General features: G+C 42.1%; 1 protein-coding gene across 27 annotated transcripts in view; it reads left to right on the plus strand.

Annotated features, from left to right (window-relative positions):
* Window positions 1-12,568, plus strand: part of Zbtb20 (zinc finger and BTB domain containing 20) — a 765,654-nt gene that overhangs the window by 481,602 nt on the left and 271,484 nt on the right. For 2 of the 27 annotated variants that reach the window (XM_029470521.2, XM_085832270.1), the window contains one exon: window positions 8,933-9,070. The exons of 20 other annotated variants lie outside the window; for them this stretch is intronic. The gene's annotated coding sequence lies outside the window, so the exon portion shown is untranslated. 5 more of the 27 variants (XM_085832274.1, XM_029470527.2, XM_029470530.2 and 2 more) reach the window with 4 other exon arrangements.

A 12,568-nucleotide genomic window follows, 5' to 3' on the forward strand; every position in this document is an offset into this window, starting at 1 on the left:
AATTGAGAGTTTGGCTGGGTATAGTAGCCTGGGCTGGAGTGTCTGTATAACATCCGTCCAGGATCTTCTGGCTTTCATAGTCTCTGGTGAGAAATCTGGTGTAATTCTGATAGGCTTGCCTTTATATGTTACTTGGCCTTTTTCTCTTACTGCTTTTAGTATTCTATCTTTATTTAGAGCATTTGTTGTTCTGATTATTATGTGTCGGGAGGTATTTCTTTTCTGGTCCAGTCTATTTGGAGTTCTGTAGGCTTCTTGTATGTTCATGGGCATCTCTTTCTTTAGATTTGGGAAGTTTTCTTCTATAATTTTGTTGAAGATGTTTGCTGGTCCTTTGAGTTGAAAATCTTCATTCTCATCCACTCCTATTATCCGTAGGTTTGGTCTTCTCATTGTGTCCTGTATTTCTTGGATGTTTTGAGTTAGGTTCTTTTTGCATTTTACATTTTCCTTGATTGTTGTGCCGATATTCTCTATGGAATCTTCTGCACCTGAGATTCTCTCTTCCATCTCTTGTATTCTGTTGCTGATGCTCGTATCTATGGTTCCAGATTTCTTTCCTAGGGTTTCTATCTCCAGTGTTGCCTCATTTTGGGTTTTCTTTATTGTGTCTACTTCCCTTTTTAGGTCTAGTATGGTTTTGTTCAATTCCATCATCTGTTTGGATGTGTTTTCCTGTTTTTCTGTAAGGACTTCTACCCGTTTGATTATGTTATCCTGTTTTACTTTAAGGATTTGTAACTCTTTAGCAGTGTTCTCCTGCAATTCTTTAAGGGATTTTTGTGCTTCCTTTTTAATGTCTTCTACCTGTTTACCAGTGTTCCTTTGTATTTCTTTAAGTGTGTTATTAAAGTCCTTCTTGAAGTCCTCTACCATCATCATGAGATATGCTTTTAGATCCGTGTCTAGCTTTTCCGGTGTGTTGGGGTGCCCTGGACTGGGCGAAGTGGGAGTGCTGGGTTCTGATGATGGTGAGTGGTCTTGGTTTCTGTTAGTAAGATTATTACGTTTACCTTTCGCCATCTGGTAATCTCTGGGGTTAGTTGTTGTTGTTGTCACTGTTTAAAGATTGGAGCAGAAGCTGTGTTCCACTCACCAGCAGTCTCAAAATCCTGTGGCGGGGGTCGTGGGTAGCTGGCGGGTGTCAGCCGACCCTGTGCTCTAGCTACCCAGGTGCTGGTCCGGCCAGAAGTGGCCTGTGGTCCTACTCAGGCCGGTTTTCTGCTTCCCTAACTAATGCAGTCTCTGGTCCCTCGCCCAATTGGATTGGAGCAGAAGCTGTGTTCCACTCACCAGAAGTCTTAAGATCCTGTGGCGGGTGTTGTGGGTAGCTGGCGAGTTTCAGCCGACCCTGCGCCCTAGCTACTCCGGTGCTTTTCTGACCGGAGAGGCTTGTGGCCCTACTGAGGCCGGATTTCTGCCTCCCCAACCAAAGCAGTCTCAGGTCCCACGTGATTGGACTGGAGCAGAAGCTGTGTTCCACTCACCCTTTTTTTTTTTTTTTCTTTTTTGAGACAGGGTTTCTCTGTGTAGCCCTGGCTGTTCTGGAACTCACTGTGTAGATCAGGCTGGCCTCGAACTCAGAAATTCGCCTGCCTCTGCCTCCCAAGGGCTGGGATTAAAGGCGTGCACCACCACGCCCGGCTAGTATGAACTCTTAACCACTGAGCACGAGCGCTCCTCTCCTTAAATAGTGCTGCTTTACTTGGGCAGAGGAACTCCTATTTCAGTTTAATTGATTGAGCAATTTAGTTTTCAGAAGCAGAATCTTAAAACAACTCTGCTAAAGACTTCCATTATTAACATTGACCCTTTTATAACTTATTGTGCTGTTTGAATTTTTGTCAATTTGATATAAGCTACAGTCATTTGGGAAGAAGGATCCACAATTGAGAAAAATGCCTCCATTAGACTGTTCTGTAGCTAAATCTGAAGGGCATTTTCATGATGAATTATTGACATGGAGGGCCCAAGTCCACTGTGGGTGGTGCCCCTCCAAGACATGTAGTCCTCAGTAGTAAAGGAAAGAAGGTTGACCCAGCCATAGAGAGCAAGCCAGGAAGCTGCTTTCCTCTGTGGCCGCTGCTTTCGTTCCTGACTTGAGTCTTCCTGAGGTAGAGAGGAAACTCCCACAGTTGCTTTTACTTTTGGTATTTTCTCAAAGCAACAGGAACCAAGCTAGGACAGTTAATATTTACTGTGTGTACATTAAGTCAGCATTATCTGTAGTTACTTTGAGTTCCAACATTTTATGTTCTTAGTGCTCAGTTTAATTTAACAGATACTAATTAATGGGATACTTACAAAACACAAACTAATAAGCTAGAACCTGAGTGGATATAGAGATTAAATAATGTGATTTTTCATGCAAATACTTGATAATGTGATCCAATAAAGATTGATGTGTGTATCTGTAATACATCCTAGCTCCTTGGGTTTGGCATCAAAAATGCATGGTCATTTCTTTCTTAGTATTTTGGCAAAGAAAAATGGTCTCTGAACTATCACTTGGCTATACATTTGTATATCGTTTTAATTTTAAAGAATCATTATATAAAGTATATCATTATATATTTCAATTTATATTGTTCTAAAATCATTAGATTATCTATCTGCAAAAAAAAAAGTAATTCCCTTTCTTGTTATTGAAAAGCTAGACACTGGTTTTATGAGAATTGTACAAACCAGTGAGTGGGAACAGGTAACAATAAACACGCTCCCCCATGCTCCAAGCTGCACAAGCAGCTTCCTGTGCATGTTACAGTTCCCACCTGTTACTTGTGACTTCTACACAGCACATATGATTACCCTTTATTCCTACCTAAATAGCAGTTAGCTCTTTATTCCAGTGGTTTCAGTAGGAAAACAAGAGTGTCTAGTGGCCAAATGGCACATCTGCACCAGCAGATCTGCTGCCCAAGCTGTGATGTCCTGAGAGAGCAGGTTAGACTCTGGTGTGCGTTAGAGGTGCGAGTAAGGAGAGGATGGGTCCTCTTCTACAAGCCAGTCCATGATCCTCATGCTAGAAGCCCAGATATCGACTGCAAAGAAACCGGCAATTTTGGTAGGTGAGTAAATCATTCTAATTATGGCAACGTAGAAACTTGTTTTCTTGGTAGCATGAGAATTTCCTGCTTTTGAAAAGTATCAGAAGGGAGAACAAATCTTTATAAATCTCAAAAGAAGCTCACTAGCAGTGACCGATTTGATTTCTTTCCTTACCTAAGCCTTTCTGGGTCATAAGCGGGTTATATTCATGTCTCGTCCCATGATTTTCTTAGTAAAAAAATTTGCATCTGAAGCCTAGTAAAATGTTTGGCTTGCACAGTTGAATGTTTAAACAGGTGTGTGCTGCCCTGGTCTGGCTGAGGAAGGTAGTCCTTGTCCTTAGAACCTGCCATTAGGAGAGTGTTTCTCATGCCAGATTCCAGGGGCTCATCAGGAAAGGCTCCGGTGATACTTAAGCCTATTACCTGCTTACTAACCCACATCCCTCCTTCCCCTCTGTGTTCTCATGACGAAATTGATTTAATAGTTTCAAGATATTATTAAATACATTCTACATTAATATTATATGTCCTCTTTGAATCCAAGTGGCAATACAATAGAATTTCATTTTATAAATAACACCTTTCAAGCTAACACCACAGGGCACAGTACAAAAGAATCAAAATAGAACACAAATGCTGTAATCAAATGCAGACCCCAGGAAGGCTGATTAAAAAGGCATGTTGCTAGCAAGAGCAGCCGACAGGGTAAGTAGAGTGGGTCATAGCCGAGAAGCCAGCTGAACAGAAGGGCAAACGAAAACAAAATGGACTTGCCAGCCCGTTTTACAGATATTCATGATGCTCTGTGTGCATCATCTCTTCTCGACTCGAGAACTGACTCAGAGGTATGTGAACATGGTGTGGAGGGAGGGCCTCAGTGCAGGGTTAGTGTGTCTTCCCTTGGTATTTATATGTAACACAAACAAAGAAGACCTTAAGCATCCCCACCTGTGATTGACAGAGATGCCTACCATGTGACTGTGAGAGGATGATTAGGGGATCCAGAAAGCCTTGTCTTGCTGGGTGTGACTCCTGGTTTTCAGACAACATGACACGAAAAGGGATCTATTCCACTGCAGTGAGATGAGTACTGCTTGTGACCAGGCCTCGGGAAAGATGGACTTATGGGTGAGGCATGAGCCTCCCCAAAGTACACTTCCCTTAGCACTCTACTGATCCAGTTAGAATTTGTGCTCAAACATTTGCAATAAGCAAGCAGTTTTCTAATGTCAGAGGTTTTTAAACCTAACTTCTATTAACCAAAACAAACAAACAAACAAAAACAACAACAACAAAACCCTTCTTACATAAGGAAAGCAGGCAGAAGAAGGGAACTGTGTTCGAGTCTATATTCCTACCTTGGTTTAGAGCTTGTCCAACAGTAATCATCACATGGCTTTAGCAATGAACCCAACTGCTCACTCCCTGGTGCTCTTTTGTTTAATAAAAGTTTTACAATGTAGGAGAGTATTATATCAAAAACATAGAATGCACTGATTTGTAGTTAGGAGAGAAAGAAAAAGATGAGACCTGAGGTGGGCTTTACCTTTCTCCAACTTTGAATTATTTGTCATGATCCTAATAGTCCACATCGCTGGGATTCTGGTGTGTGGAGGGATGCTGATTTGGGTCACAGAGTTAGATCAGTACTGTCGTATCTCTGTATGCTTTTCCTTATTAAATCACAAAAGTGTGGGCAGCACTGGGAGAGAAGGGGAACTGTACAAATATTAGTACTGAGATTTTTTTAAACTGGTGATGTATAGGTTTCCATTTAGTAGCCTCTTATTTCCCTTCCTTCTGACATTATTTATCCAGCAGAACAGAGGGAGTCAGTTTATTAATGAACATAAATAAAAGTGCAATACATTAAGAACACTAGATTGTAAGTCCAAAGTGAGTTATTTCATGAAATGTGTGAGCAAATACCTGTGTCTGTTACCAATCGCCTTCATTGATTTTCTATTGCTGTGGCAAAATCCATGACCAAAGGCATCTGGAGGAAGAGTTTATTTGTGCTTAGAGATCCCATCCAAACCCCTATAGGGAAACAGGGCTAACTGGAAGTGGGGCAAGGCTATAAACTCTCAACCCCACCCCAGTGATGGACTTCCTCCAGCCAGGCTGTACCTCTCTCAAATGTTCTAAATAACCTTTCCAAACAATGTCACCAGCAAGGACCCCAGTGTTCCAGTACACAAGCCTATGTAGACAGTTCTCATTTGAACCCTAACAACACATTACCTTTGAGTCTAAATTCACCCTTTCTTACCTACTCTACAAAGATTGTGACTGTTTAAAGTATTCTCCTTTATCATTTCTCAGACTTGTGGCTAAGATCAAGTTAAGCATCTTCCTTTGTCCACTGGCCTGAAGGTACTTTGTCAGTTGAGAGTCCAGTAGACATACCACAGAGGGCTTCCTTCCTGGCTCTGTCTACTCCATTGGCCGACTAATACACTGTGCACAATTTCTCCAGAACCTGGCTTCTTTCTTTTGGATAACTTCTCTGGTGTTTGTCAGTATGGAACATACTCCTATCTATTTGCTCCAGCTGAGGTACAGATAGCAACCCCACTACCTGGTCTCTGCCCACTTCTCCTGGCACACACCATGCAGGCACACATACACGAGGTTCTATCCTATGGATATCTTTTACTGCCACTCAAGAATACAGGTACCAACAATTTCTGTTGAGAAAGCTCTCTGGCACTTTTCTAGCATTCAGTAGACAATGCCTGTGCCTTGTTGAACAATGTCTGTGTCCAAATCCTAAAAGATTTTACTTGTACCCAGCAAGGTCTGGATTGTTGTCTAAGAATACAAACAACTTTTCCTTGAATATGCTATGTGAGCTCTACAAGGAGTGGTCATTCCTTATATTTGCTGTTCTTTCATGTTTAGAGTTATCTTTAATTCTCTAAGGTATTCTGACCTTATTCTAGTCACCTGTTAATGTTAATAGTTCTTTACTGCAATGTGTTTTTTTCTCTTCTGATGGAACCTGCTTCATACACTCTGAAGTAACATTAAAATGATCTGTGATGCTTAAGGTTGGAGGAAGTCCATATGTCCTCACAGATCAGACTAAGATTGGACCTGGATATTAGATGAACCAAATGTTTTGAGAGTTTAGTTAGCTAGAAAGGCAGCAAACGGTGATGCTATAAACACTGTCTGACCATATGGCTTTACTGATCTACACTTTAAAGGATTTTACTCTAGTTCTCAGTGAATTTTTTATTAAAAAATAAAAATCTGGATTAATTTGTTGACCTTGGAAAATGTGTCAAAATCCAATAATTATATAATGTGAATTATAAATTATTAATGATAGCTATTATTTATTGAGAATTCAGTAATCTTAAGCAGTTAAATTTATTGGATCCATATAGCAATACAGATGTATACTTAGACTCTCTCTCTCTCTCTCTCTCTCTCTTGAAATGGAAAAAGAGACTGGCCTCACAGGTGATATATCTAGCAAATTTCAAACAATCAAAAAAAAATTTAACCTAGAACTTTCTGTGAGCCACAGCTTGTCAAAACCACTCTGCTTCCAAAAGCCAATCATAAGTTACCTTGGAAAACAAACAGGGTATTTTCAGTCTCTCAGTCAGAGATTTGGAGAAGAGCTACCACAAGAATCTGTAACATGTTTAGCAGCACACCCTGAGATACTGCCTGTACCATCAACCTGTTACTTAACCAGATATGGGTAAACTAAGTGAACTCCGGAGATGAAATCCCAGAACCTAAGTGTTAACAGAGTATCTAAAATGTAGCAGCCTTTATTCTGAATCGAGCTGAAGGCAGATGAAATATTAACAGCAGTTCTAGCAGCAGAAAATGAAATATGAGATTCTGTATCAGAAATTATTAGTAACCTGTTAAAAGAAATGCTGAAAAATGGCAGTTACCAAATTAAAACTGGGAAACAGAGCCCAAATGGGAAATTTCAAAAAGTTTGGAGGAAAATAAATGACAGATTGTCCTCTTGGCTCTTATTACTATGCCATCCTAAATCCTACTTGGCAATGGATGGTGGAGGTGAAATAAGAGCGGCATCCCTGCCAGCGTTGGTCCTCAGATTTGTAGTCCTAAGTGTCTGTGATGGTGTCTGGGGCTGACTGGAAACGTAGTTGGGAGTTGATAGCATTTGAGCTTTATCTAAATTGAAGAGCCTGGAGACTCTTATTATGAAAGGCTTCCTCTCATTTGTGAATTGGCCCCTTTGCTCCACTTTGGATGGCTGGCTTCCTCCATGCAGAGCTATACTAAATGTTCTACATGGGAAAGCTATTCTCCTTAAATGCCTTCAAATTTAAAGCATCTATCTGAATATGTTCATGTTTATGACTCAAAATATCTAACACCAAAAAGAAAGAGGGGGTACAAATAGAAAATGCCCAGCAGTAAATGAAGGAGATATTTTTCCTTCAGTAACTGAAAAAGAAAAATTATTTTATGCAGAGTTGTTGAGCATTTGATGCCAAAGGGGAGAAAAAGGGAAATGAGCTATAGAACCATAGAATCTTACTGTTGGCAGAGACTGCAGAGTTCATGCAGTCCTACCCTATCATTTTTCAATGAAGAGACCGAGACATGGGGAGTTAAGGGACTTGACTTGCCCAAGATACAGAGTTGTTTACTGACAGCCATGCCAAAAATATTTCCCAACTCCCCACACAGAACTCTGTATTTCAGCATGCTGCTACCATTCTCTGCTGAAAATTAACACCAATACAGCCCAAACACAGAGGAGTTCAGCGTCTGTGGAGACCAGGAGACAGGATGATTTCAAGGTAGAAATCAGGATGGGAAAAGAACAGAGAAAGGATGGTTGTCCGTTGTGACTCCTCACACAAGCTTTGCTAGCCATTTGGTGTGGGCTTACTGTGTCCTACCTCTCCACCAAATAGAATGAAGAAGAAAATAAACTTTTTGTAATAGCTAAAGTTTGCACGTGTTCAAATCTGATTTGCCCAGGGAATTCTGCATACATGCTATGTCCGGATATAGAGGGATTTGTAGGTGGCATGCTTACTGTACCCTGTTATTTTCTTCAGCCTGATACAGTTTCTCTAACTCGGAAATGCTTCCCTGAAATCTCAAGTTAGTTTTAGGACAAGGATGGTTCCTATCCATGGCACACATCTAAGAATGACAAGTAACTAAGATGTAAGAATTATCTTCTCTTAATCTTCATACAGAATTGAAATATTACAGAACTTTAGCTCAGTTTCAAGACTTGGATGAAATAATTTCGGTTTTGTAACCATATGAGTAAGTGATAGTAAACCAGTCCAGATGACACAGTGAAAAGGACTCCACGGGCTCCCCTTGCAGGCCAGTCCGACAACCTTCTTCACAATAGAGCAACCAGAGATGAGAGCCTCGGCCACATGATGAAAAGTGCAGATGGAGGGCTTTGCATGAAAACCAATTATGTGCGAGAGGGCTCAGGAGAGGATCGGGGTGGAATTGGAAAGGAGTGGCCACTGAAACAGGAGAAGAAGATATGCTTGACCAGGTCTAGTAAAATATTCCCTGCCACAACCACTGTTCCATGAAGAGACTGAGCCAAGAGGCCTGAATAAACTAACCTGGGGGTCAGTGTTACCATTAATGTGGGAGGCATCATGGAGAGCACATCCGGACTTGTGTTACACAGTAATCACTGCTGGGTGTCAGCATTCATCAGCCAGATGGTCAGACCCACAATTAATCAATTAGGCTGGGACAATCAACTGGACTAAGTTTTCCCCTTTGGTAAAACAGCCTCATCATGTGGTCAAGGCCAATAGCACTTTTATCCTGTTGCTTTTGGAGTAGCTTCTAAAAATTCCCTCATTTTTTTTCCTTTGGCCTCTGGTTACTAGACACTGTCAGGCTCCCAGTTCCTTTGATAACATGGATTCTCCAATCAAGGTTTTCACATAATAGATCATCAGCATCCCCTGTATTCACATTGTAACACTGAGCATCCCACATGAAAACAAGCTCTTCAAAGCAGCATGGTAAGCCCTACATCAAACTGATCTGCTGTAGTATTTCTTCTGGTTCTACTCAATCTGGTGGGACACCAATGGCAGAGCTTCTCTGACTGGGCACATAAGGGTGATAAGTGATGCTAATGATAATAGTAGTTTATAGTGAGTGTATTCGGCGTCAGACAGACATACCATGACAAAAATAAACATCAACTCAGCCTTTATAACTCCAATTAGGATGATACAGTCACCCCCCCCCCTTTCAAAGAGAAGGAAACAGACTAGGAAATTCATTGAACATGTGATAGGATACTCTACTGACATGCTGTAGGACAGAAGCTACATAGCCTGTCATACATGTTTTCTTAACACACACAACCTTGTGCATCTGAGAGATAAAAGCTAAGAATGGGTTCTAGATCTTGGTGGCTCCCCTTCAAACTTCAAGTTGTTCACTAGTGTTTTTCTTCTCTGGTGGCTCATTCTGCTTCCCATGCTACACAGCTCCAAACCACTGCCGGACTTCCCCTTTCCTCTTGAGGATTCCCAGTCTCCCACTCAGGAGCCTTATCTACATTGGTATCTTTCAGTCTGTTTTAGGTAGTTTTCATCAGTTGATTTATAGCACAGCTTGCCTCTCCATCACTGATTTATTTTTTTAACTTAGATTTTACCCCTCCTTTCCTTTGACTTACCTCTGTCTGTATTATAGTGTACAGCACAGGAGTGATGCTTGGGAATCCTGGTGGTCACTGTGTAACAGAGCCCTGTATACTATACGTATTGGGTAGAACTAGACACAGTGCAGTGGTCCCTGTGTGTACCGTTGAACTTGCTGTGTCTCTTTTCTCTCAGCTCTTTTCTACCCTCAGACTTGATGTAGACTTAATGATTTTGTGTAGCTTATATAAGGATGCAGTCAGCCCAAATATCCATCCTTGATGTATCAGTTACTCTTACAATTACTTTATAGAGTATATTACTTCTCTATATAACTGCTACATTTGCTTTTTTGTTTTGCTACTTAGCAATTGGAAAACATATCAGAATGCTAAAACAATATAGTATGGAGCTCTCTGTTTTTACTGGAACTTACAGCGCATGAATAACTAGGTGCTCATGTAGTAGTAAAAACCAGCATGCTTCAGCCTTCAGGGTCTGTTTTGTTCTCACGACGCGCTGCCGTTCTTTCTGCAGTTTTATATTCTTTACCCCAGGGCTCATGAGGTTCTTTCATTGTGACCTACAGTATCCTGCATATTACACACTTGAGTCCTGCCATCTAGGCTGGCTTTCTGCTTCATTTTGCTCCTGACCTGCCCCCCCCCACCCCCAACACACACACACCCCAATGCTATTCCAGGCCTGGCCTCTCATGACCAGAGACTGCTGACTCATCCTGGCCTGTGCCAAGCTGTGCAGTCGCTTAGTGATGTGGACAGGAGTCGAAGGACTAGAATGAGCTCACAGAACTCATTTCACTTGTTGCTTACGGTACAGTCCAGCATGAGCTGGAAATGTAGGAACCTCAGCCTCCCGAGCAGAAAGAGTAAGTAGATTACACACAACCCCATCGTCAAGTCCTCAACAAGCAGGGGACGGTGGGGGGTGGGGGCTTGCTTCTCATGGCTCTTGGCTGTGGCTAGGGCATTCTGGGTCATCAGGAGTTTCCCTTTGTCCTCTTTTCTTCCTCTCCTCCACAGTTGCACCCTCTCCTCACCCCCACCCCCACCCGCACCCTCCCTGAACTTCCCTTCTGAAAATGTCCGGATGGTAGAGCAATGATCTGGGCAGGAATGAAATTTTGTTAATAAGCAGCCTCCGCACGAAACCCTGGAACACAGAGTCTGTGAAACTGCTTAGAGTAGCTGTACACTGGGAACTCACATGAACTTCCCAACAGAATTCAAGGACATGAGAAAAGCTTCCCTACCTCCCTTCTTGAGTCTCTTTTCTTTCTGTTTTAAGAGAGGTAGTTTCAGGAGACATGGCTGCATTCTGGTGTGGTGCAAAGTTTTCCGTCGGGAGACAATAATGTACATTCCTCTGGCAGGATGGGATAGTTTTTTTTTTTTTTTTTTTTTTGGTGTGTGTTTCTCTTGCTGTTGTTTATTTATAAGACATTTCCTCTCAGTTAGTGGAAGTTAGATCGTAAGAGGCTCCAGTGATTTTCCTTCCACCTCCCCTCCCTAATTTCTGTGCTTCAGCACTCTGGAACACTGTGAACTCAACAGACTAATCAGAGCAGGGAGCTTAGCAGCCAGGCCTGGACACTCTCAAGAGACTGTGTGACTCTCAGCGTCACTCCCTGGATCAGGAACCACAGTCCTGGTGAGTGGGGAGCTTCCAGATTCTGATGTATCAAGGATTCTATTCTTGGTGTCTCTGAGGCAGGCAGGAAATAAAGGGTATTTTAAAAGAAAAAAAAAAAAACATTTAAAAAAGCCTGCCAAACAATCAGAGTGGTAAGGAGTTTTAGTGTGTACAGCTGAGCGCACTCTGGACAAGGGCAGAGCCTTGAGGCTCTGCTTCGAAGCAGCCTGCAGGACTAGGATTTGCGCTGCTGCCACAGAGGGCTGTCAGCCTTGACATGCCTAGCAAACATGCTGGTGGGAGGAGGAAGGTAGGTGAGTGACTGGGGCAAGGAGGAAGAGCTCAGGGTGGTGGGAGGGGGAAGTGAAAGTGGGAATAATTATTCATCTGAAGTTTCTCCCTCTCTGCTAACTTTTGATGCATTTCTGTTCTGAGCAGTTGTGCCATGTGCACAGCTAGCTGAGCCAGATAGAAAATCTGTATTAGATGAGCCACAAAAAGGTTGTGAGGACTCTTCCTTTAGAGGTCATTTCCTTGAGGCTGCTCTGAAACGTTAGGAGCCTCTCCCCATCTGACTTCAGGAAAACCTTATGTGTCACACCCTATTCTTTATTCTTCTGTACTCATGGTACTGAGTAGAAGAATGCAGTGAGACTCCTTATATGGCTCCAGGGAAATCCATCATCTTGACAAAGGAAACTGATGATTGTCTCCACAATATTAAACCCAAATATAGTGTTGTCCTCAATATAAGAAGAGACTGATTGAGTGGGCTCCGGAAAGTTGTCAAAGGAATGGAATGGGGTGGGGGTGGGGTTGCAGCCTGGTCTGTCATAGCCAGTAGGGACCTTACGTGTTATTCTTGGTATGCACACCCTCCTTGGAAGTGAAATGTCAGGTGGGTGGGCTTGTCTTCTGCTGTCAAGCCCCTGCTTGTTGTTGTTCTAGACATGTTCCATCTTACTATGCCTTCTTGCCTGTCTAAAGTCAAGTATGTGGCATGTTCTAAGATATTAAAGGGAAAAAAGAGAAAACAAAAAACTAACAAACAAACAAACAAAAACCCATGGTGGCCATTAAATTATTTGTCTATGTGGCATCCTCTGAAGTGAATTGCTCTTTGGGGAGGGGAAAGAGTCTTTGATGTTCCCAATATGGTTCTCATAGGCTTAAACATCCCAGAACCACAACCCAGCCTAAGGGGTCCTTACT

The sequence above is a fragment of the Mus caroli genome, unplaced genomic scaffold (assembly GCF_978045245.1).
Source record: "Mus caroli unplaced genomic scaffold, Mus_caroli_1 scaffold_17, whole genome shotgun sequence".
Lineage (NCBI taxonomy): Eukaryota > Metazoa > Chordata > Mammalia > Rodentia > Muridae > Mus > Mus caroli.